Source organism: Macaca mulatta, chromosome 13 (genome assembly GCF_049350105.2).
Source record: "Macaca mulatta isolate MMU2019108-1 chromosome 13, T2T-MMU8v2.0, whole genome shotgun sequence".
In the NCBI taxonomy this organism is placed as follows: Eukaryota; Metazoa; Chordata; class Mammalia; order Primates; family Cercopithecidae; genus Macaca; species Macaca mulatta.
Window position 1 is genome coordinate 35,525,210 of NC_133418.1, and position 25,619 is coordinate 35,550,828.

Here is a 25,619-nt window from a genome sequence, read left to right on the forward strand (position 1 = left end):
GTATTTCGTGGAGCTCTTTGCGAGCCTTATTTCTGTGGAATCTGAGAACAGATATTTCGGATCCCTTGGAAGACTATAGGGCCAAAGGAAATATCCTCCGATAACAAAGAGAAAGAAGCTTTCTGAGAAACTTCTTTGTGTTCTGTGAAATCATCTCACAGAGTTACAGCTTTCCCCAGAGAAGCCTTTCGCTAAGACAGTTCTTGTGGAATTGGCAAAGTGATATTTGGAATCCCATAGAGGGCTTTGTTGAAAAAGGAAATAACCTGAAATGAAATCTGGAAAGAAGCTTTCTGAGAAACTGCTTAGTGTTCTGTTAATTCATCTCACAGACTTACATCGGTATTTCTTGGATCTCTTTGCTAGCCTTATTTCTGTGAAATCTGAGAACAGATATTTCAGATCCCTTGGAAGAGTATAGGGCGAATGGAAATATCCTCCGATAACAAACAGAAAGAAGCTTTCTGAGGAACTTCTTTGTGTTCTGTGAAATCATCTCACAGAGTTACAGCTTTCCCCTCAAGAAGCCTTTCGCTAACACAGTTCTTGTGGAATTGGCAAAGTGATATTTGGAAGCCCATAGATGGCTACGGTGGAAAAGGAAATATCCTCAGATGAAATCTGGAAAGAAGCTTTCTGAGAAACTGCTTAGTGTTCTGTTAATTCATCTCACAGAGTTACATCTGTATTTCGCGGATCTCTTTGCTAGCCTTATTTCTGTGGAATCTGAGAACAGATATTTCGGATCCCTTGGAAGACTATAGGGCCAAAGGAAATATCCTCCGATAACAAAGAGAAAGAAGCTTTCTGAGAAACTTCTTTGTGTTCTGTGAAATCATCTCACAGAGTTACATCTTTCCCCTCAAGAAGCCTTTCGCTAAGACAGTTCTTCTGGAATTGGCAAAGTGATATTTGAAAGCCCATAGAGGGGTGTGGTGAAAAAGGATATATCCTCAGATGAAATCTGGAAAGAAGCTTTCTGAGAAACTGCTTAGTGTTCTGTTAATTCATCTCACCGAGTTACATCTGTATTTCGTGGATCTCTTTTCTAGCCTTATTTCTGTGGAATCTGAGAACAGATATTTCTGATCCCTTTGAAGAGTATAGGGCCAAAGGAAATATCCTCCGATAACAAATAGAAAGAAGCTTTCTGAGAAACTTCTTTGTGTTCTGTGAAATCATCTCACAGAGTTACAGCTTTCCCCTAAAGAAGCCTTTCGCTAAGACAGTTCTTGTGGAATTGGCAAAGTGATATTTGGAAGCCCATAGAGGGGTAAGGTGAAAAAGGAAATATCCTCAGATGAAATCTGGAAAGAAGCTTTCTGAGAAACTGCTGAGTGTTCTGTTAATTCATCTCACAGAGTTACATCTGTATTTCGTGGATCTCTTTGCTAGCCTTATTTCTGTGGAATCTGAGAACAGATATTTCGGATCCCTTGGAAGACTATAGGGCCAAAGGAAATGTCCTCCGATAACAAAGAGAAAGAAGCTTTCTGAGAAACTACTTTGTGTTCTGTGAAATCATCTCACAGAGTTACAGCTTTCCCCTCAAGAAGCCTTTCGCTAAGGCAGTTCTTGTGGAATTGGCAATGTGATATTTGGAAGCCCATAGAGGGCTATGGTGAAAAAGGAAATATGCTCAGATGAAATCTGGAAAGAAGCTTTCTGAGAAACTGCTTAGTGTTCTGTTAATTCATCTCACAGAGTTACATCTGTATTTCGTGGATCTCTTTGCTAGCCTTATTTCTGTGGAATCTGAGAACAGATATTTCGGATCCCTTTGAAGACTATAGGGCCAAAGGAAATATCCTCCGATAACAAAGAGAAAGAAGCTTTCTGAGGAACTCCTTTGTTTTCTGTGAAATCATCTCACAGAGTTACAGCTTTCTCCTCAAGAAGACTTTCGCTAAGACAGTTCTTCTGGAATTGGCAAAGTGATATTTGGAAGCCCCTTGAGGGCTATGGTGAAAAAGGAAATATGCTCAGATGAAATCTGGAAAGAAGCTTTCTGAGAAACTGCTTAGTGTTCTGTTAATTCATGTCACAGAGTTACATCTGTATTTCGTGGATCTCTTTGCTAGCCTTATTTCTGTGGAATCTGAGAACAGATATTTCAGATCCCTTGGAAGACTAGAGAACCAAAGGAAATATCCTCCGATAACAAAGAGAAAGAAGCTTTCTGAGGAACTTCTTTGTGTTCTGTGAAATCATCTCACAGAGTTACAGCTTTCCCCTCAAGACGCCTTTCGCTAAGACATTTCTTGTGGAATTGGCAAAGTGATATTTGGAAGCCCATTGAGGGCTATGATGAAAAAGGAAATATCCTCAGATGAAATCTGGAAAGAAGCTTTTTGAGAAACTGCTTAGTGCTCTGTTAATTCATCTCACAGAGCTACATCGGGTTTTCGTGGATCTCTTTGCTAGCCTTATTTCTGTGGAATCTGAGAACAGATATTTCGGATCCCTTTGAAGACTATAGGGCCAAAGGAAATATCCTCCGATAACAAAGAGAAAGAAGCTTTCTGAGGAACTTCTTTGTGTTCTGTGACATCATCTCACAGAGTTACAGCTAACCCCTCAAGAAGCCTTTCGCTAAGACAGTTCTTGTGGAATTGGCAAAGTGATATTTGGAAGCCCATAGAGGGCTATGGTGAAAAAGGAAATATCCTCAAATGAAATCTGGATAGAAGCTTTCTCAGAAACTGCTTAGTGTTCTGTTAATTCATCTCACAGAGTTACATCTGTATTTCGTGGATCTCTTTGCTAGCCTTCTTTCTGTGGAATCTGAGAACAGATATTTCGGATCCCTTGGAAGACTATAGGGCCAAAGGAAATATCCTCCGATAACAAAGAGAAAGAAGCTTTCTGAGAAACTTCTTTGGGTTCTGTGAAATCATCTCACAGAGTTACAGCTTTTCCCTCAAGAAGCCTTTCGCTAAGACAGTTCTTCTGGAATAGGCAAAGTGATATTTGAAAGCCCATAGAGGGGTGTGAGGAAAAAGGATATATCCTCAGATGAAATCTGGAAAGAAGCTTTCTGAGAAACTGCTTAGTGTTCTGTTAATTCATCTCACAGAGTTACATCTGTATTTCGTGGATCTCTTTGCGAGCCTTATTTCTGTGGAATCTGAGAACAGATATTTCGGATCCCTTGGAAGACTATAGGGCCAAAGGAAATATCCTCTGATAACAAAGAGAAAGAAGCTTTCTGAGAAACTTCTTTGTGTTCTGTGAAATCATCACACAGAGTTACAGCTTTCCCCAGAGAAGCCTTTCGCTAAGACAGTTCTTGTGGAATTGGCAAAGTGATATTTGGAATCCCATAGAGGGCTTTGTTGAAAAAGGAAATAACCTGAAATGAAATCTGGAAAGAAGCTTTCTGAGAAACTGCTTAGTGTTCTGTTAATTCATCTCACAGACTTACATCGGTATTTCGTGGATCTCTTTGCTAGCCTTATTTCTGTGAAATCTGAGAACAGATATTTCAGATCCCTTGGAAGAGTATAGGGCGAATGGAAATATCCTCCGATAACAAACAGAAAGAAGCTTTCTGAGGAACTTCTTTGTGTTCTGTGAAATCATCTCACAGAGTTACAGCTTTCCCCTCAAGAAGCCTTTCGCTAAGACAGTTCTTGTGGAATTGGCAAAGTGATATTTGGAAGCCCATAGATGGCTACGGTGGAAAAGGAAATATCCTCAGATGAAATCTGGAAAGAAGCTTTCTGAGAAACTGCTTAGTGTTCTGTTAATTCATCTCACAGAGTTACATCTGTATTTCGCGGATCTCTTTGCTAGCCTTATTTCTGTGGAATCTGAGAACAGATATTTCGGATCCCTTGGAAGACTATAGGGCCAAAGGAAATATCCTCCGATAAAAAAGAGAAAGAAGCTTTCTGAGAAACTTCTTTGTGTTCTGTGAAATCATCTCACAGAGTTACATCTTTCCCCTCAAGAATCCTTTCGCTAAGACAGTTCTTCTGGAATTGGCAAAGTGATATTTGAAAGCCCATAGAGGGGTGTGGTGAAAAAGGATATATCCTCAGATGAAATCTGGAAAGAAGCTTTCTGAGAAACTGCTTAGTGTTCTGTTAATTCATCTCACCGAGTTACATCTGTATTTCGTGGATCTCTTTTCTAGCCTTATTTCTGTGGAATCTGAGAACAGATATTTCTGATCCCTTTGAAGAGTATAGGGCCAAAGGAAATATCCTCCGATAACAAATAGAAAGAAGCTTTCTGAGAAACTTCTTTGTGTTCTGTGAAATCATCTCACAGAGTTACAGCTTTCCCCTAAAGAAGCCTTTCGCTAAGACAGTTCTTGTGGAATTGGCAAAGTGATATTTGGAAGCCCATAGAGGGGTAAGGTGAAAAAGGAAATATCCTCAGATGAAATCTGGAAAGAAGCTTTCTGAGAAACTGCTGAGTGTTCTGTTAATTCATCTCACAGAGTTACATCTGTATTTCGTGGATCTCTTTGCTAGCCTTATTTCTGTGGAATCTGAGAACAGATATTTCGGATCCCTTGGAAGACCATAGGGCCAAAGGAAATGTCCTCCGATAACAAAGAGAAAGAAGCTTTCTGAGAAACTACTTTGTGTTCTGTGAAATCATCTCACAGAGTTACAGCTTTCCCCTCAAGAAGCCTTTCGCTAAGGCAGTTCTTGTGGAATTGGCAATGTGATATTTGGAAGCCCATAGAGGGCTATGGTGAAAAAGGAAATATGCTCAGATGAAATCTGGAAAGAAGCTTTCTGAGAAACTGCTTAGTGTTCTGTTAATTCATCTCACAGAGTTACATCTGTATTTCGTGGATCTCTTTGCTAGCCTTATTTCTGTGGAATCTGAGAACAGATATTTCGGATCCCTTTGAAGACTATAGGGCCAAAGGAAATATCCTCCGATAACAAAGAGAAAGAAGCTTTCTGAGGAACTCCTTTGTTTTCTGTGAAATCATCTCACAGAGTTACAGCTTTCTCCTCAAGAAGACTTTCGCTAAGACAGTTCTTCTGGAATTGGCAAAGTGATATTTGGAAGCCCCTTGAGGGCTATGGTGAAAAAGGAAATATGCTCAGATGAAATCTGGAAAGAAGCTTTCTGAGAAACTGCTTAGTGTTCTGTTAATTCATGTCACAGAGTTACATCTGTATTTCGTGGATCTCTTTGCTAGCCTTATTTCTGTGGAATCTGAGAACAGATATTTCAGATCCCTTGGAAGACTAGAGAACCAAAGGAAATATCCTCCGATAACAAAGAGAAAGAAGCTTTCTGAGGAACTTCTTTGTGTTCTGTGAAATCATCTCACAGAGTTACAGCTTTCCCCTCAAGACGCCTTTCGCTAAGACATTTCTTGTGGAATTGGCAAAGTGATATTTGGAAGCCCATTGAGGGCTATGATGAAAAAGGAAATATCCTCAGATGAAATCTGGAAAGAAGCTTTTTGAGAAACTGCTTAGTGCTCTGTTAATTCATCTCACAGAGCTACATCGGGTTTTCGTGGATCTCTTTGCTAGCCTTATTTCTGTGGAATCTGAGAACAGATATTTCGGATCCCTTTGAAGACTATAGGGCCAAAGGAAATATCCTCCGATAACAAAGAGAAAGAAGCTTTCTGAGGAACTTCTTTGTGTTCTGTGACATCATCTCACAGAGTTACAGCTAACCCCTCAAGAAGCCTTTCGCTAAGACAGTTCTTGTGGAATTGGCAAAGTGATATTTGGAAGCCCATAGAGGGCTATGGTGAAAAAGGAAATATCCTCAAATGAAATCTGGATAGAAGCTTTCTCAGAAACTGCTTAGTGTTCTGTTAATTCATCTCACAGAGTTACATCTGTATTTCGTGGATCTCTTTGCTAGCCTTCTTTCTGTGGAATCTGAGAACAGATATTTCGGATCCCTTGGAAGACTATAGGGCCAAAGGAAATATCCTCCGATAACAAAGAGAAAGAAGCTTTCTGAGAAACTTCTTTGGGTTCTGTGAAATCATCTCACAGAGTTACAGCTTTTCCCTCAAGAAGCCTTTCGCTAAGACAGTTCTTCTGGAATTGGCAAAGTGATATTTGAAAGCCCATAGAGGGGTGTGAGGAAAAAGGATATATCCTCAGATGAAATCTGGAAAGAAGCTTTCTGAGAAACTGCTTAGTGTTCTGTTAATTCATCTCACAGAGTTACATCTGTATTTCGTGGATCTCTTTGCGAGCCTTATTTCTGTGGAATCTGAGAACAGATATTTCGGATCCCTTGGAAGACTATAGGGCCAAAGGAAATATCCTCCGATAACAAAGAGAAAGAAGCTTTCTGAGAAACTTCTTTGTGTTCTGTGAAATCATCTCACAGAGTTACAGCTTTCCCCAGAGAAGCCTTTCGCTAAGACAGTTCTTGTGGAATTGGCAAAGTGATATTTGGAATCCCATAGAGGGCTTTGTTGAAAAAGGAAATAACCTGAAATGAAATCTGGAAAGAAGCTTTCTGAGAAACTGCTTAGTGTTCTGTTAATTCATCTCACAGACTTACATCGGTATTTCGTGGATCTCTTTGCTAGCCTTATTTCTGTGAAATCTGAGAACAGATATTTCAGATCCCTTGGAAGAGTATAGGGCGAATGGAAATATCCTCCGATAACAAACAGAAAGAAGCTTTCTGAGGAACTTCTTTGTGTTCTGTGAAATCATCTCACAGAGTTACAGCTTTCCCCTCAAGAAGCCTTTCGCTAAGACAGTTCTTGTGGAATTGGCAAAGTGATATTTGGAAGCCCATAGATGGCTACGGTGGAAAAGGAAATATCCTCAGATGAAATCTGGAAAGAAGCTTTCTGAGAAACTGCTGAGTGTTCTGTTAATTCATCTCACAGAGTTACATCTGTATTTCGTGGATCTCTTTGCTAGCCTTATTTCTGTGGAATCTGAGAACAGATATTTCGGATCCCTTGGAAGACTATAGGGCCAAAGGAAATGTCCTCCGATAACAAAGAGAAAGAAGCTTTCTGAGAAACTACTTTGTGTTCTGTGAAATCATCTCACAGAGTTACAGCTTTCCCCTCAAGAAGCCTTTCGCTAAGGCAGTTCTTGTGGAATTGGCAATGTGATATTTGGAAGCCCATAGAGGGCTATGGTGAAAAAGGAAATATGCTCAGATGAAATCTGGAAAGAAGCTTTCTGAGAAACTGCTTAGTGTTCTGTTAATTCATCTCACAGAGTTACATCTGTATTTCGTGGATCTCTTTGCTAGCCTTATTTCTGTGGAATCTGAGAACAGATATTTCGGATCCCTTTGAAGACTATAGGGCCAAAGGAAATATCCTCCGATAACAAAGAGAAAGAAGCTTTCTGAGGAACTCCTTTGTTTTCTGTGAAATCATCTCACAGAGTTACAGCTTTCTCCTCAAGAAGACTTTCGCTAAGACAGTTCTTCTGGAATTGGCAAAGTGATATTTGGAAGCCCCTTGAGGGCTATGGTGAAAAAGGAAATATGCTCAGATGAAATCTGGAAAGAAGCTTTCTGAGAAACTGCTTAGTGTTCTGTTAATTCATGTCACAGAGTTACATCTGTATTTCGTGGATCTCTTTGCTAGCCTTATTTCTGTGGAATCTGAGAACAGATATTTCAGATCCCTTGGAAGACTAGAGAACCAAAGGAAATATCCTCCGATAACAAAGAGAAAGAAGCTTTCTGAGGAACTTCTTTGTGTTCTGTGAAATCATCTCACAGAGTTACAGCTTTCCCCTCAAGACGCCTTTCGCTAAGACATTTCTTGTGGAATTGGCAAAGTGATATTTGGAAGCCCATTGAGGGCTATGATGAAAAAGGAAATATCCTCAGATGAAATCTGGAAAGAAGCTTTTTGAGAAACTGCTTAGTGCTCTGTTAATTCATCTCACAGAGCTACATCGGGTTTTCGTGGATCTCTTTGCTAGCCTTATTTCTGTGAAATCTGAGAACAGATATTTCAGATCCCTTGGAAGAGTATAGGGCGAATGGAAATATCCTCCGATAACAAACAGAAAGAAGCTTTCTGAGGAACTTCTTTGTGTTCTGTGAAATCATCTCACAGAGTTACAGCTTTCCCCTCAAGAAGCCTTTCGCTAAGACAGTTCTTGTGGAATTGGCAAAGTGATATTTGGAAGCCCATAGAGGGGTAAGGTGAAAAAGGAAATATCCTCAGATGAAATCTGGAAAGAAGCTTTCTGAGAAACTGCTGAGTGTTCTGTTAATTCATCTCACAGAGTTACATCTGTATTTCGTGGATCTCTTTGCTAGCCTTATTTCTGTGGAATCTGAGAACAGATATTTCGGATCCCTTGGAAGACTATAGGGCCAAAGGAAATGTCCTCCGATAACAAAGAGAAAGAAGGTTTCTGAGAAACTACTTTGTGTTCTGTGAAATCATCTCACAGAGTTACAGCTTTCCCCTCAAGAAGCCTTTCGCTAAGGCAGTTCTTGTGGAATTGGCAATGTGATATTTGGAAGCCCATAGAGGGCTATGGTGAAAAAGGAAATATGCTCAGATGAAATCTGGAAAGAAGCTTTCTGAGAAACTGCTTAGTGTTCTGTTAATTCATCTCACAGAGTTACATCTGTATTTCGTGGATCTCTGTGCTAGCCTTATTTCTGTGGAATCTGAGAACAGATATTTCGGATCCCTTGAAGACTATAGGGCCAAAGGAAATATCCTCCGATAACAAAGAGAAAGAAGCTTTCTGGGTAACTCCTTTGTGTTCTGTGAAATCATCTCACAGAGTTACAGCTTGCTCCTCAAGAAGACTTTCGCTAAGACAGTTCTTCTGGAATTCGCAAAGTGATATTTGGAAGCCCATTGTTGGCTATGGTGAAAAAGGAAATATCCTCAGATGAAATCTGGAAAGAAGCTCTGAGAAACTGCTTAGTGTTCTGTTAATTCATCTCACAGAGTTACATCTGTATTTCGTGGATCTCTTTGCTAGCCTTATTTCTGTGGAATCTGAGAACAGATATCTCAGATCCCTTGGAAGACTATAGGGCCAAAGGAAATATCCTCCGATAACAAAGAGAAAGAAGCTTTCTGAGGAATTTCTTTGTCTTCTGTGAAATCATCTCACAGAGTTACAGCTTTCCCCTCAAGAAGCCTTTCGGTAAGACAGTTCTTGTGGAATTGGCAAAGTGATATTTGGAAGCCCATAGAGGGCTATGGTGAAAGGGGAAATATCCTCATGAAATCTAGAAAGAAGCTTTCTGAGAAACTGCTTAGTGTTCTGTTAATTCATGTCACTGAGTTACATCTGTATTTCGTGGATCTCTTTTCTAGCCTTATTTCTGTGGAATCTGAAAACAGATATTTCGGATCCCTTTGAAGACTATAGGGCCAAAGGAAATATCCTCCGATAACAAACAGAAAGAAGCTTTCTGAGGAACTCCTTTGTGTTCTGTGAAATCATCTCACAGAGTTACAGCTTTCCCCTCAAGAAGCCTTTCGCTAAGACAGTTCTTGTGGAATTGGCAAAGTGATATTTGGAAGCCCATTGAGGGCTATGGTGAAAAAGGAAATATCCTCAGATGAAATCTGGAAAGAAGCTTTCTGAGAAACTGCTTAGTGTTCTGTTAATTCATTTCACAGAGTTACATCTGTAATTCGTGGATCTCTTTGCTAGGCTTATTTCTGTGGAATGTGAGAACAGATATTTCGGATCCCTTTGAAGACTATAGGGCCAAAGGAAATATCCTCCGATAACAAACAGAAAGAAGGTTTCTGAGGAACTCCTTTGTGTTCTGTGAAATCATCTCACAGAGTTACAGCTTTCTCCTCAAGAAGACTTTCGCTAAGACAGTTCTTCTGGAATTGGCAAAGTGATATTTGGAAGCCCATTGAGGGCTATGTTGAAAAAGGAAATATCCTCAGATGAAATCTGGAAAGAAGCTTTCTGAGAAACTGCTCTGTGATATGTGACTTCCAATCACAGAGTTACATCTGTATTTCGTGGATCTCTTTGCTAGCCTTATTTCTGTGGAATCTGAGAACAGATATTTCGGATCCCTTTGAAGACTATAGGGCCAAAGGAAATATCCTCCGATAACAAAGAGAAAGAAGCTTTCTGAGAAACTTCTTTGTATACTGTGAAATCATCTCACAGAGTTACAGCTTTCCCCTCAAGAAGCCTTTCGCTAATACAGTTCTTGTGGAATTGGCAAAGTGATATTTGGAAGCCCATAGAGGGTTATGGTGAAACAGGAAATATCCTCCATTGAAATCTGGAAAGAAGCTTTCTGAGAAACTGCTCAGTGTTCTGTTAATTCATCTCACCGAGTTACATCTGTATTTGGTGGATCTCTTTGCTAGCCTTATTTCTGTGGAATCTGAGAACAGATATTTCGGATCCCTTTGAAGACTATAGGGCCAAAGGAAATATGCTCCGATGACAAAGAGAAAGAAGCTTTCTGAGGAACTCCTTTATGTTCTGTGAAATCATCTCACAGAGTTACAGCTTTCTCCTCAAGAAGACTTTCGCTAAGACAGTTCTTCTGGAATTGGCAAAGTGATATTTGGAAGCCCATAGAGGGCTATGGTGAAAAAGGAAATATCCTCATGAAATCTGGAAGGAAGCTTTCTGAGAAACTGCTTAGTGTTCTGTTAATTCATCGCACAGAGTTACATCTGTATTTCGTGGATCTTTTTGCTAGCCTTATTTCTGTGGAATCTGAGAACAGATATTTCGAATCCCTATGAAGACTATAGGGCCAAAGGAAATATCCTCCGATAACAAAGGGAAAGAAGCTTTCTGAGGTACTTCTTTGTGTTCTGTGAAATCATCTCACAGAGTTACAGCTTTCCACTCAAGAAGAATTCGCTAATCAGTTCTTGTGGAATTGGCAAAGTGATATTTGGAAGCCCATAGAGGGCTATGGTGAAAAAGGAAATATCCTCATGAAATCTGGAAAGAATCTTTCTGAGAAACTGCTTAGTGTTCTGTTAATTCATCTCACAGAGTTACATCTGTATTTCGTGGATCTCTTTGCTAGCCTTATTTCTGTGGAATCAGAGAACTGATATTTCGGATCCCTTGGAAGACTATAGGGCCAAAGGAAATATCCTCCGTGTTCAAAGAGAAAAAAGATTTCTGAGGAACTTCCTTGTGTTCTGTGAAATCATCACACAGAGTTACAGCTTTCCCTTCAAGAAGCCTTTCGCTAAGACAGTTCTGGTGGAATTGGCAAAGTGAAATTTGGAAGCCCATAGAGGGCTATGATGAAAAAGGAAATATCCTCAGATGAAATCTGGAAAGAAGCTTTCTGAGAAACTGCTTAGTGTTCTGTTAATTCATCTCACAGAGTTACATCTGTATTTCGTGGATCTCTTTGCTACCCTTATTTCTGTGCAATCTGAGAACAGATATTTCGGATCCCTTTAAAGACTATAGGGCCAAAGGAAATATCCTCCGATAACAAACAGAAAGAAGCTTTCTGAGGAACTCCTTTGTGTTCTGTGAAATCATCTCACAGAGTTACAGCTTTCCCCTCAAGAAGCCTTTCGCTAAGACAGTTCTTGTGGAATTGGCAAAGTGATATTTGGAAGCCCATTGAGGGCTATGGTGAAAAAGGAAATATCCTCAGATGAAATCTGGAAAGAAGCTTTCTGAGAAACTGCTTAGTGTTCTGTTAATTCATCTCACAGAGTTACATCAGTAATTCGTGGATCTCTTTGCTAGGCTTATTTCTGTGGAATGTGAGAACAGATATTTCGGATCCCTTTGAAGACTATAGGGCCAAAGGAAATATCCTCCGATAACAAACAGAAAGAAGCTTTCTGAGGAACTCCTTTGTGTTCTGTGAAATCATCTCACAGAGTTACAGCTTTCTCCTCAAGAAGACTTTCGCTAAGACAGTTCTTCTGGAATTGGCAAAGTGATATTTGGAACCCCATTGAGGGCTATGGTTAAAAAAGAAATATCCTCAGATGAAATCTGGAAAGAAGTTTTCTGAGAAACTGCTCTGTGATATGTGACTTCCACTCACAGAGTTACATCTGTATTTCGTGGATCTCTTTGCTAGCCTTATTTCTGTGGAATCTGAGAACAGATATTTCGGATCCCTTTGAAGACTATAGGGCCAAAGGAAATATCCTCCGATAACAAAGAGAAAGAAGCTTTCTGAGAAACTTCTTTGTATACTGTGAAATCATCTCACAGAGTTACAGCTTTCCCCTCAAGAAGCCTTTCGCTAATACAGTTCTTGTGGAATTGGCAAATTGATATTTGGAAGCCCATAGAGGGTTATGGTGAAAAAGGAAATATCCTCCATTGAAATCTGGAAAGAAGCTTTCTGAGAAACTGCTTAGTGTTCTGTTAATTCATCTCACGGAGTTACATCTGTATTTCGTGGATCTCTTTGCTAGCCTTATTTCTGTGGAATCTGAGAATAGATATTTCGGATCCCTTTGAAGACTATAGGGCCAAAGGAAATATGCTCCGATGACAAAGAGAAAGAAGCTTTCTGAGGAACTCCTTTATGTTCTGTGAAATCATCTCACAGAGTTACAGCTTTCCCCTCAAGAAGCCTTTCACTAAGACAGTTCTTGTGGAATTGGAAAAGTGATATTTGGAAGCCCATTGAGGGCTATGGTGAAAAAGGAAATATCCTCAGATGAAATCTGGAAAGAAGCTTTCTGAGAAACTGCTTAGTGTTCTGTTAATTCATCTCACAGAGTTACATCTGTATTTCATGGATCTCTTTGCTAGCCTTATTTCTGCGGAATCTGAGAACAGATATTTCAGATCCCTTGGAAGACTAGAGGACCAAAGGTAATATCCTCTCATAACAAAGAGAAAGAAGCTTTCTGAGGAACTTCTTTGTGTTCTGTGAAATCATCTCACAGATTTACAGCTTTCCCCTCAAGAAGCCTTTTGCTAAGACAGTTCTTGTGGAATTGGCAAAGTGATATTTGGAAGCCCATAGATGGCTATGGTGAAAAAGGAAATATCCTCAGATGAAATCTGGAAAGAAGCTTTCTGAGAAACTGCTTAGTGTTCTGTTAATTCATCTCACAGAGTTACATCTGTATTTCGGGGATCTCTTTGCTAGCCTTATTTCTGTGGAATCTGAGAACAGATATTTCGGATCCCTTGGAAGACTATAGGGCCAAAGGAAATGTCCTCCGATAACAAAGAGAATGAAGCTTTCTGAGAAACTTTTTTGTGTTCCCTGAAATCATCTCACAGAGTTACAGCTTTCCCCTCAAGAAGCCTTTCGCTAAGACAGTTCTTGTGGAATTGGCAAAGTGATATTTGGAAGCCCATAGAGGGCTATGGTGAAAAGGGAAATATCCTCATGAAATCTGGAAAGAAGCTTTCTGAGAAACTGCTTAGTGTTCTGTTAATTCATCTCACCGAGTGACATCTGCATTTCGTGAATCTCTTTTCTTGCCTTATTTCTGTGAAATCTGAGAACAGATATTTCGGATCCCTTTGAAGACTATAGGGCCAAAGGAAATATCCTCCGATAACAAAGAGAAAGAAGCTTTCTGAGAAACTCCTTTGTGTTCTGTGAAATCATCTCACAGAGTTACAGCTTTCCCCTCAAGAAGCCTTTCGCTTAGACAGTTCTTGTGGAACTGGCAAAGTGATATTTGGAAGCCCATTGAGGGCTATGGTGAAAAAGGAAATATCCTCAGATGAAATCTGGAAAGAAGCTTTCTGAGAAACTGCTTAGTGTTCTGTTAATTCATCTCACAGAGTTACATCTGTATTTCGTGGATCTCGTTGCTAGCCTTATTTCTGTGGAATCTGAGAACAGATATTTCGGATCCCTTTGAAGACTATAGGGCCAAAGGAAATCTCCTCTGATAACAAACAGAAAGAAGCTTTCTGAGGAACTCCTTTGTGTTCTGTGAAATCATCTCACAGAGTTACAGCTTTCTCCTCAAGAAGACTTTCGCTAAGACAGTTCTTCTGGAATTGGCAAAGTGAAATTTGGAAGCACATAGAGGGCTATGGTGAAAAAGGAAATATCCTCAGATGAAATCTCGAAAGAAGCTTTCTGAGAAACTGCTTAGTGTTCTGTTAATTCATCTCACAGAGTTACATCTGTATTTCGTGGATCTCTTTGCTAGCCTTATTTCTGTGGAATCTGAGAACAGATATCTCAGATCCCTTGGAAGACTATAGGGCCAAAGGAAATATCTTCCGATAACAAAGATAAAGAAGCTTTCTGAGGAACTTCTTTGTGTTCTGTGAAATCATCTCACAGAGTTACAGCTTTCCCCTCAAGAAGCCTTTCGCTAAGACAGTTCTTGTGGAATTGGCAAAGTGATATTTGGAAGCCCATAGATGGCTATGGTGAAAAAGGAAATATCCTCCGATGAAATCTGGAAAGAAGCTTTCTGAGAAACTGCTTAGTGTTCTGTTAATTCATCTCACAGAGTTACATCTGTATTTCGTGGATCTCTTTGCTAGCCTTCTTTCTGTGGAATCTGAGAACAGATATTTCGGATCCCTTGGAAGACTATAGGGCCAAAGGAAGTGTCCTCCGATAACAAAGAGAAAGAAGCTTTCTGAGAAACTTCTTTGTGTTCCGTGAAATCATCTCACAGAGTTACAGCTTTCCCCTCAAGAAGCCTTTTGGTAAGACAGTTCTTGTGGAATTGGCAAAGTGATATTTGGAAGCCCATAAAGGGCTACGGTGTAAGGGGAAATATCCTCATGAAATCTGGAAAAGAGCTTTCTGAGAAACTGCTTAGTGTTCTGTTAATTCATCTCACCGAGTTACATCTGTATTTCGTCGATCTCTTTTCTAGCCTTATTTCTGTGGAATCTGAGAACAGATATTTCGGATCCCTTTGAAGACTATAGGGCCAAAGGAAATGTCCTCCGATAACAAAGAGAAAGAAGCTTTCTGAGAAACTTCTTTGTGTTCTGTGAAATCATCTCACAGAGTTACAGCTTTCCCCTCAAGAAGCCTTTCGCTAAGACAGTTCTTGTGGAATTGGCAAAGTGATATTTGACAGCCCATATAGGGCTATGGTGAAAAAGGATATATCCTCATGAAATCTGGAAAGAAGCTTTCTGAGAAACTGCTTAGTGTTCTGTTAATTCATCTCACAGAGTTACATCTGTATTTCGTGGATCTTTTTGCTAGCCTTATTTCTGTGGAATCTGAGAACAGATATTTTGGATCCCTTTGAAGACTATAGGGCCAAAGGAAATATCCTCCGTGTTCAAAGAGAAAGAAGCTTTCTGAGGAACTTCTTTGTGTTCTGTGAAATCATCTCACAGAGTTACAGCTTTCCCCTCAAGAAGCCTTTCGCTAAGACAGTTCTTATGGAATTGGCAAATTGATATTTAGAAGCCTATAGATGGCTATGGTGAAAAAGGTAATTTCCTCAGATGAAATCTGGAAAGAAGCTTTCTGAGAAACTGCTTAGTGTTCTGTTAATTCATCTCACAGAGTTACATCTGCATTTCGTGGATCTCTTTACTAGCCTTATTTCTGTGGAATCTGAGAACAGATATTTCGGATCCTTTGAAGACTATAGGGCCAAAGGAAATGTCCTCCGATAACAAACAGAAAGAAGCTTTCTGAGGAACTTCTTTGTGTTCTGTGAAATCATCTCACAGAGTTACAGCTTTCCCCTCAAGAAGCCTTTCGCTAAGACAGTTCTTCTGGAATTGGCAAAGTGATATTTGAAAGCCCATAGAGGGGTGTGGTGAAAAAGGATATATCCTCAGATGAAATCTGGAAAGAAGCTTTCTGAGAAACTGCTTAGTGTTCTGTTAATTCATCTCACAGAGTTACATCTGTATTTCGTGGATCTCTTTGCGAGCCTTATTTCTGTGGAATCTGAGAACAGATATTTTGGATCCCTTGGAAGAGTATAGGGCCAAAGGAAATATCCTCCGATAACAAAGAGATAGAAGCTTTCTGAGAAACTTCTTTGTGTTCTGTGCAATCATCTCACAGAGTTACAGCTTTCCCCTCCAGAAGCCTTTCGCTAAGACAGTTCTTCTGGAATTGGCAAAGTGATATTTGGAATCCCATAGAGGGCTTTGTTGAAAAACGAAATAACCTGAAATGAAATCTGGAAGGAAGCTTTCGGAGAAACTGCTTAGTGTTCTGTTAATTCATCTCACAGACTCACATCGGTATTTCGTGGATCTCTTTGCTAGCCTTATTTTGTGAAATCTGAGAACAGATATTTCGGATCCCTTGGAAGAGTATAGGGCCAAAGGAAATATCCTCCGATAACAAAGAGAAAGAAGCTTTCTGAGGAACTTCTTTGTGTTCTTTGAAATCATCTCACAGAGTTACAGCTTTCCCCTCAAGAAGCCTTTCGCTAAGACAGTTCTTGTGGAATTGGCAAAGTGATATTTGGAAGCCCATAGATGGCTACGGTGGAAAAGGAAATGTCCTCAGATGAAATCTGGAAAGAAGCTTTCTGAGAAACTGCTTAGTGTTCTGTTAATTCATCTCACAGAGTTACATCTGTATTTCGTGGATCTCTTTGCTAGCCTTATTTCTGTGGAATCTGAGAATAGATATTTCGGGTCCCTTGGAAGACTATTGGGCCAAAGGAAATGACCTCCGATAACAAAGAGAAAGAAGCTTTCTGAGAAGCTTCTTTGTGTTCCGTGAAATCATCTCACACAGTTACAGCTTTCCCCTCAAGAAGCCTTTCAGTAAGACAGTTCTTGTGCAATTGGCAAAGTTATATTTGGAAGCCCTTAGAGGGCTATGGTGAAAGGGGAAATATCCTCATGAAATCTGGAAAGAAGCTTTCTGAGAAACTGCTTAGTGTTCTGTTAATTCATCTCACCGAGTTACATCTGTATTTCGTGGATCTCTTTTCTAGCCTTATTTCTGTGGAATCTGAGAAGAGATATTTCTGATCCCTTTGAAGAGTATAGGGCCAAAGGAAATATCCTCCGATAACAAATAGAAAGAAGCTTTCTGAGAAACTTCTTTGTGTTCTGTGAAATCATCTCACAGAGTTACAGCTTTCCCCTCAAGAAGCCTTTCGCTAAGGCAGTTCTTGTGGAATTGGCAAAGTGATATTTGGAAGCCCATAGAGGGGTAAGGTGAAAAAGGAAATATCCTCAGATGAAATCTGGAAAGAAGCTTTCTGAGAAACTGCTGAGTGTTCTGTTAATTCATCTCACAGAGTTACATCTGTATTTCGTGGATCTCTTTGCTAGCCTTATTTCTGTGGAATCTGAGAACAGATATTTCGGATCCCTTGGAAGACTATAGGGCCAAAGGAAATGTCCTCCGATAACAAAGAGAAAGAAGCTTTCTGAGAAACTACTTTGTGTTCTGTGAAATCATCTCACAGAGTTACAGCTTTCCCCTCAAGAAGCCTTTCGCTAAGGCAGTTCTTGTGGAATTGGCAATGTGATATTTGGAAGCCCATAGAGGGCTATGGTGAAAAAGGAAATATGCTCAGATGAAATCTGGAAAGAAGCTTTCTGAGAAACTGCTTAGTGTTCTGTTAATTCATCTCACAGAGTTACATCTGTATTTCGTGGATCTCTTTGCTAGCCTTATTTCTGTGGAATCTGAGAACAGATATTTCGGATCCCTTTGAAGACTATAGGGCCAAAGGAAATATCCTCCGATAACAAAGAGAAAGAAGCTTTCTGAGGAACTCCTTTGTTTTCTGTGAAATCATCTCACAGAGTTACAGCTTTCTCCTCAAGAAGACTTTCGCTAAGACAGTTCTTCTGGAATTGGCAAAGTGATATTTGGAAGCCCCTTGAGGGCTATGGTGAAAAAGGAAATATGCTCAGATGAAATCTGGAAAGAAGCTTTCTGAGAAACTGATTAGTGTTCTGTTAATTCATGTCACAGAGTTACATCTGTATTTCGTGGATCTCTTTGCTAGCCTTATTTCTGTGGAATCTGAGAACAGATATTTCAGATCCCTTGGAAGACTAGAGAACCAAAGGAAATATCCTCCGATAACAAAGAGAAAGAAGCTTTCTGAGGAACTTCTTTGTGTTCTGTGAAATCATCTCACAGAGTTACAGCTTTCCCCTCAAGACGCCTTTCGCTAAGACATTTCTTGTGGAATTGGCAAAGTGATATTTGGAAGCCCATTGAGGGCTATGATGAAAAAGGAAATATCCTCAGATGAAATCTGGAAAGAAGCTTTTTGAGAAACTGCTTAGTGCTCTGTTAATTCATCTCACAGAGCTACATCGGGTTTTCGTGGATCTCTTTGCTAGCCTTATTTCTGTGGAATCTGAGAACAGATATTTCGGATCCCTTTGAAGACTATAGGGCCAAAGGAAATATCCTCCGATAACAAAGAGAAAGAAGCTTTCTGAGGAACTTCTTTGTGTTCTGTGACATCATCTCACAGAGTTACAGCTAACCCCTCAAGAAGCCTTTCGCTAAGACAGTTCTTGTGGAATTGGCAAAGTGATATTTGGAAGCCCATAGAGGGCTATGGTGAAAAAGGAAATATCCTCAAATGAAATCTGGATAGAAGCTTTCTCAGAAACTGCTTAGTGTTCTGTTAATTCATCTCACAGAGTTACATCTGTATTTCGTGGATCTCTTTGCTAGCCTTCTTTCTGTGGAATCTGAGAACAGATATTTCGGATCCCTTGGAAGATTATAGGGCCAAAGGAAATATCCTCCGATAACAAAGAGAAAGAAGCTTTCTGAGAAACTTCTTTGGGTTCTGTGAAATCATCTCACAGAGTTACAGCTTTTCCCTCAAGAAGCCTTTCGCTAAGACAGTTCTTCTGGAATTGGCAAAGTGATATTTGAAAGCCCATAGAGGGGTGTGAGGAAAAAGGATATATCCTCAGATGAAATCTGGAAAGAAGCTTTCTGAGAAACTGCTTAGTGTTCTGTTAATTCATCTCACAGAGTTACATCTGTATTTCGTGGATCTCTTTGCGAGCCTTATTTCTGTGGAATCTGATAACAGATATTTCGGATCCCTTGGAAGACTATAGGGCCAAAGGAAATATCCTCTGATAACAAAGAGAAAGAAGCTTTCTGAGAAACTTCTTTGTGTTCTGTGAAATCATCTCACAGAGTTACAGCTTTCCCCAGAGAAGCCTTTCGCTAAGACAGTTCTTGTGGAATTGGCAAAGTGATATTTGGAATCCCATAGAGGGCTTTGTTGAAAAAGGAAATAACCTGAAATGAAATCTGGAAAGAAGCTTTCTGAGAAACTGCTTAGTGTTCTGTTAATTCATCTCACAGACTTACATCGGTATTTCGTGGATCTCTTTGCTAGCCTTATTTCTGTGAAATCTGAGAACAGATATTTCAGATCCCTTGGAAGAGTATAGGGCGAATGGAAATATCCTCCGATAACAAACAGAAAGAAGCTTTCTGAGGAACTTCTTTGTGTTCTGTGAAATCATCTCACAGAGTTACAGCTTTCCCCTCAAGAAGCCTTTCGCTAAGACAGTTCTTGTGGAATTGGCAAAGTGATATTTGGAAGCCCATAGATGGCTACGGTGGAAAAGGAAATATCCTCAGATGAAATCTGGAAAGAAGCTTTCTGAGAAACTGCTTAGTGTTCTGTTAATTCATCTCACAGAGTTACATCTGTATTTCGCGGATCTCTTTGCTAGCCTTATTTCTGTGGAATCTGAGAACAGATATTTCGGATCCCTTGGAAGACTATAGGGCCAAAGGAAATATCCTCCGATAAAAAAGAGAAAGAAGCTTTCTGAGAAACTTCTTTGTGTTCTGTGAAATCATCTCACAGAGTTACATCTTTCCCCTCAAGAAGCCTTTCGCTAAGACAGTTCTTCTGGAATTGGCAAAGTGATATTTGAAAGCCCATAGAGGGGTGTGGTGAAAAAGGATATATCCTCAGATGAAATCTGGAAAGAAGCTTTCTGAGAAACTGCTTAGTGTTCTGTTAATTCATCTCACCGAGTTACATCTGTATTTCGTGGATCTCTTTTCTAGCCTTATTTCTGTGGAATCTGAGAACAGATATTTCTGATCCCTTTGAAGAGTATAGGGCCAAAGGAAATATCCTCCGATAACAAATAGAAAGAAGCTTTCTGAGAAACTTCTTTGTGTTCTGTGAAATCATCTCACAGAGTTACAGCTTTCCCCTAAAGAAGCCTTTCGCTAAGACAGTTCTTGTGGAATTGGCAAAGTGATATTTGGAAGCCCATAGAGGGGTAAGGTGAAAAAGGAAATATCCTCAGATGAAATCTGGAAAGAAGCTTTCTGAGAAACTGCTGAGTGTTCTGTTAATTCATCTCACAGAGTTACATCTGTATTTCGTGGATCTCTTTGCTAGCCTTATTTCTGTGGAATCTGAGAACAGATATTTCGGATCCCTTGGAAGACTATAGGGCCAAAGGAAATGTCCTCCGATAACAAAGAGAAAGAAGCTTTCTGAGAAACTACTTTGTGTTCTGTGAAATCATCTCACAGAGTTACAGCTTTCCCCTCAAGAAGCCTTTCGCTAAGGCAGTTCTTGTGGAATTGGCAATGTGATATTTGGAAGCCCATAGAGGGCTATGGTGAAAAAGGAAATATGCTCAGATGAAATCTGGAAAGAAGCTTTCTGAGAAACTGCTTAGTGTTCTGTTAATTCATCTCACAGAGTTACATCTGTATTTCGTGGATCTCTTTGCTAGCCTTATTTCTGTGGAATCTGAGAACAGATATTTCGGATCCCTTTGAAGACTATAGGGCCAAAGGAAATATCCTCCGATAACAAAGAGAAAGAAGCTTTCTGAGGAACTCCTTTGTTTTCTGTGAAATCATCTCACAGAGTTACAGCTTTCTCCTCAAGAAGACTTTCGCTAAGACAGTTCTTCTGGAATTGGCAAAGTGATATTTGGAAGCCCCTTGAGGGCTATGGTGAAAAAGGAAATATGCTCAGATGAAATCTGGAAAGAAGCTTTCTGAGAAACTGCTTAGTGTTCTGTTAATTCATGTCACAGAGTTACATCTGTATTTCGTGGATCTCTTTGCTAGCCTTATTTCTGTGGAATCTGAGAACAGATATTTCAGATCCCTTGGAAGACTAGAGAACCAAAGGAAATATCCTCCGATAACAAAGAGAAAGAAGCTTTCTGAGGAACTACTTTGTGTTCTGGGAAATCATCTCACAGAGTTACAGCTTTCCCCTCAAGACGCCTTTCGCTAAGACATTTCTTGTGGAATTGGCAAAGTGATATTTGGAAGCCCATTGAGGGCTATGATGAAAAAGGAAATATCCTCAGATGAAATCTGGAAAGAAGCTTTTTGAGAAACTGCTTAGTGCTCTGTTAATTCATCTCACAGAGCTACATCGGGTTTTCGTGGATCTCTTTGCTAGCCTTATTTCTGTGGAATCTGAGAACAGATATTTCGGATCCCTTTGAAGACTATAGGGCCAAAGGAAATATCCTCCGATAACAAAGAGAAAGAAGCTTTCTGAGGAACTTCTTTGTGTTCTGTGACATCATCTCACAGAGTTACAGCTAACCCCTCAAGAAGCCTTTCGCTAAGACAGTTCTTGTGGAATTGGCAAAGTGATATTTGGAAGCCCATAGAGGGCTATGGTGAAAAAGGAAATATCCTCAAATGAAATCTGGATAGAAGCTTTCTCAGAAACTGCTTAGTGTTCTGTTAATTCATCTCACAGAGTTACATCTGTATTTCGTGGATCTCTTTGCTAGCCTTCTTTCTGTGGAATCTGAGAACAGATATTTCGGATCCCTTGGAAGACTATAGGGCCAAAGGAAATATCCTCCGATAACAAAGAGAAAGAAGCTTTCTGAGAAACTTCTTTGGGTTCTGTGAAATCATCTCACAGAGTTACAGCTTTTCCCTCAAGAAGCCTTTCGCTAAGACAGTTCTTCTGGAATTGGCAAAGTGATATTTGAAAGCCCATAGAGGGGTGTGAGGAAAAAGGATATATCCTCAGATGAAATCTGGAAAGAAGCTTTCTGAGAAACTGCTTAGTGTTCTGTTAATTCATCTCACAGAGTTACATCTGTATTTCGTGGATCTCTTTGCGAGCCTTATTTCTGTGGAATCTGAGAACAGATATTTCGGATCCCTTGGAAGACTATAGGGCCAAAGGAAATATCCTCCGATAACAAAGAGAAAGAAGCTTTCTGAGAAACTTCTTTGTGTTCTGTGAAATCATCTCACAGAGTTACAGCTTTCCCCAGAGAAGCCTTTCGCTAAGACAGTTCTTGTGGAATTGGCAAAGTGATATTTGGAATCCCATAGAGGGCTTTGTTGAAAAAGGAAATAACCTGAAATGAAATCTGGAAAGAAGCTTTCTGAGAAACTGCTTAGTGTTCTGTTAATTCATCTCACAGACTTACATCGGTATTTCGTGGATCTCTTTGCTAGCCTTATTTCTGTGAAATCTGAGAACAGATATTTCAGATCCCTTGGAAGAGTATAGGGCGAATGGAAATATCCTCCGATAACAAACAGAAAGAAGCTTTCTGAGGAACTTCTTTGTGTTCTGTGAAATCATCTCACAGAGTTACAGCTTTCCCCTCAAGAAGCCTTTCGCTAAGACAGTTCTTGTGGAATTGGCAAAGTGATATTTGGAAGCCCATAGATGGCTACGGTGGAAAAGGAAATATCCTCAGATGAAATCTGGAAAGAAGCTTTCTGAGAAACTGCTGAGTGTTCTGTTAATTCATCTCACAGAGTTACATCTGTATTTCGTGGATCTCTTTGCTAGCCTTATTTCTGTGGAATCTGAGAACAGATATTTCGGATCCCTTGGAAGACTATAGGGCCAAAGGAAATGTCCTCCGATAACAAAGAGAAAGAAGCTTTCTGAGAAACTACTTTGTGTTCTGTGAAATCATCTCACAGAGTTACAGCTTTCCCCTCAAGAAGCCTTTCGCTAAGGCAGTTCTTGTGGAATTGGCAATGTGATATTTGGAAGCCCATAGAGGGCTATGGTGAAAAAGGAAATATGCTCAGATGAAATCTGGAAAGAAGCTTTCTGAGAAACTGCTTAGTGTTCTGTTAATTCATCTCACAGAGTTACATCTGTATTTCGTGGATCTCTTTGCTAGCCTTATTTCTGTGGAATCTGAGAACAGATATTTCGGATCCCTTTGAAGACTATAGGGCCAAAGGAAATATCCTCCGATAACAAAGAGAAAGAAGCTTTCTGAGGAACTCCTTTGTTTTCTGTGAAATCATCTCACAGAGTTACAGCTTTCTCCTCAAGAAGACTTTCGCTAAGACAGTTCTTCTGGAATTGGCAAAGTGATATTTGGAAGCCCCTTGAGGGCTATGGTGAAAAAGGAAATATGCTCAGATGAAATCTGGAAAGAAGCTTTCTGAGAAACTGCTTAGTGTTCTGTTAATTCATGTCACAGAGTTACATCTGTATTTCGTGGATCTCTTTGCTAGCCTTATTTCTGTGGAATCTGAGAACAGATATTTCAGATCCCTTGGAAGACTAGAGAACCAAAGGAAATATCCTCCGATAACAAAGAGAAAGAAGCTTTCTGAGGAACTTCTTTGTGTTCTGTGAAATCATCTCACAGAGTTACAGCTTTCCCCTCAAGACGCCTTTCGCTAAGACATTTCTTGTGGAATTGGCAAAGTGATATTTGGAAGCCCATTGAGGGCTATGATGAAAAAGGAAATATCCTCAGATGAAATCTGGAAAGAAGCTTTTTGAGAAACTGCTTAGTGCTCTGTTAATTCATCTCACAGAGCTACATCGGGTTTTCGTGGATCTCTTTGCTAGCCTTATTTCTGTGAAATCTGAGAACAGATATTTCAGATCCCTTGGAAGAGTATAGGGCGAATGGAAATATCCTCCGATAACAAACAGAAAGAAGCTTTCTGAGGAACTTCTTTGTGTTCTGTGAAATCATCTCACAGAGTTACAGCTTTCCCCTCAAGAAGCCTTTCGCTAAGACAGTTCTTGTGGAATTGGCAAAGTGATATTTGGAAGCCCATAGAGGGGTAAGGTGAAAAAGGAAATATCCTCAGATGAAATCTGGAAAGAAGCTTTCTGAGAAACTGCTGAGTGTTCTGTTAATTCATCTCACAGAGTTACATCTGTATTTCGTGGATCTCTTTGCTAGCCTTATTTCTGTGGAATCTGAGAACAGATATTTCGGATCCCTTGGAAGACTATAGGGCCAAAGGAAATGTCCTCCGATAACAAAGAGAAAGAAGGTTTCTGAGAAACTACTTTGTGTTCTGTGAAATCATCTCACAGAGTTACAGCTTTCCCCTCAAGAAGCCTTTCGCTAAGGCAGTTCTTGTGGAATTGGCAATGTGATATTTGGAAGCCCATAGAGGGCTATGGTGAAAAAGGAAATATGCTCAGATGAAATCTGGAAAGAAGCTTTCTGAGAAACTGCTTAGTGTTCTGTTAATTCATCTCACAGAGTTACATCTGTATTTCGTGGATCTCTGTGCTAGCCTTATTTCTGTGGAATCTGAGAACAGATATTTCGGATCCCTTGAAGACTATAGGGCCAAAGGAAATATCCTCCGATAACAAAGAGAAAGAAGCTTTCTGGGTAACTCCTTTGTGTTCTGTGAAATCATCTCACAGAGTTACAGCTTGCTCCTCAAGAAGACTTTCGCTAAGACAGTTCTTCTGGAATTCGCAAAGTGATATTTGGAAGCCCATTGTTGGCTATGGTGAAAAAGGAAATATCCTCAGATGAAATCTGGAAAGAAGCTCTGAGAAACTGCTTAGTGTTCTGTTAATTCATCTCACAGAGTTACATCTGTATTTCGTGGATCTCTTTGCTAGCCTTATTTCTGTGGAATCTGAGAACAGATATCTCAGATCCCTTGGAAGACTATAGGGCCAAAGGAAATATCCTCCGATAACAAAGAGAAAGAAGCTTTCTGAGGAATTTCTTTGTCTTCTGTGAAATCATCTCACAGAGTTACAGCTTTCCCCTCAAGAAGCCTTTCGGTAAGACAGTTCTTGTGGAATTGGCAAAGTGATATTTGGAAGCCCATAGAGGGCTATGGTGAAAGGGGAAATATCCTCATGAAATCTGGAAAGAAGCTTTCTGAGAAACTGCTTAGTGTTCTGTTAATTCATGTCACCGAGTTACATCTGTATTTCGTGGATCTCTTTTCTAGCCTTATTTCTGTGGAATCTGAAAACAGATATTTCGGATCCCTTTGAAGACTATAGGGCCAAAGGAAATATCCTCCGATAACAAACAGAAAGAAGCTTTCTGAGGAACTCCTTTGTGTTCTGTGAAATCATCTCACAGAGTTACAGCTTTCCCCTCAAGAAGCCTTTCGCTAAGACAGTTCTTGTGGAATTGGCAAAGTGATATTTGGAAGCCCATTGAGGGCTATGGTGAAAAAGGAAATATCCTCAGATGAAATCTGGAAAGAAGCTTTCTGAGAAACTGCTTAGTGTTCTGTTAATTCATCTAACAGAGTTACATCTGTAATTCGTGGATCTCTTTGCTAGGCTTATTTCTGTGGAATGTGAGAACAGATATTTCGGATCCCTTTGAAGACTATAGGGCCAAAGGAAATATCCTCCGATAACAAACAGAAAGAAGCTTTCTGAGGAACTCCTTTGTGTTCTGTGAAATCATCTCACAGAGTTACAGCTTTCTCCTCAAGAAGACTTTCGCTAAGACAGTTCTTCTGGAATTGGCAAAGTGATATTTGGAAGCCCATAGAGGGCTATGTTGAAAAAGGAAATATCC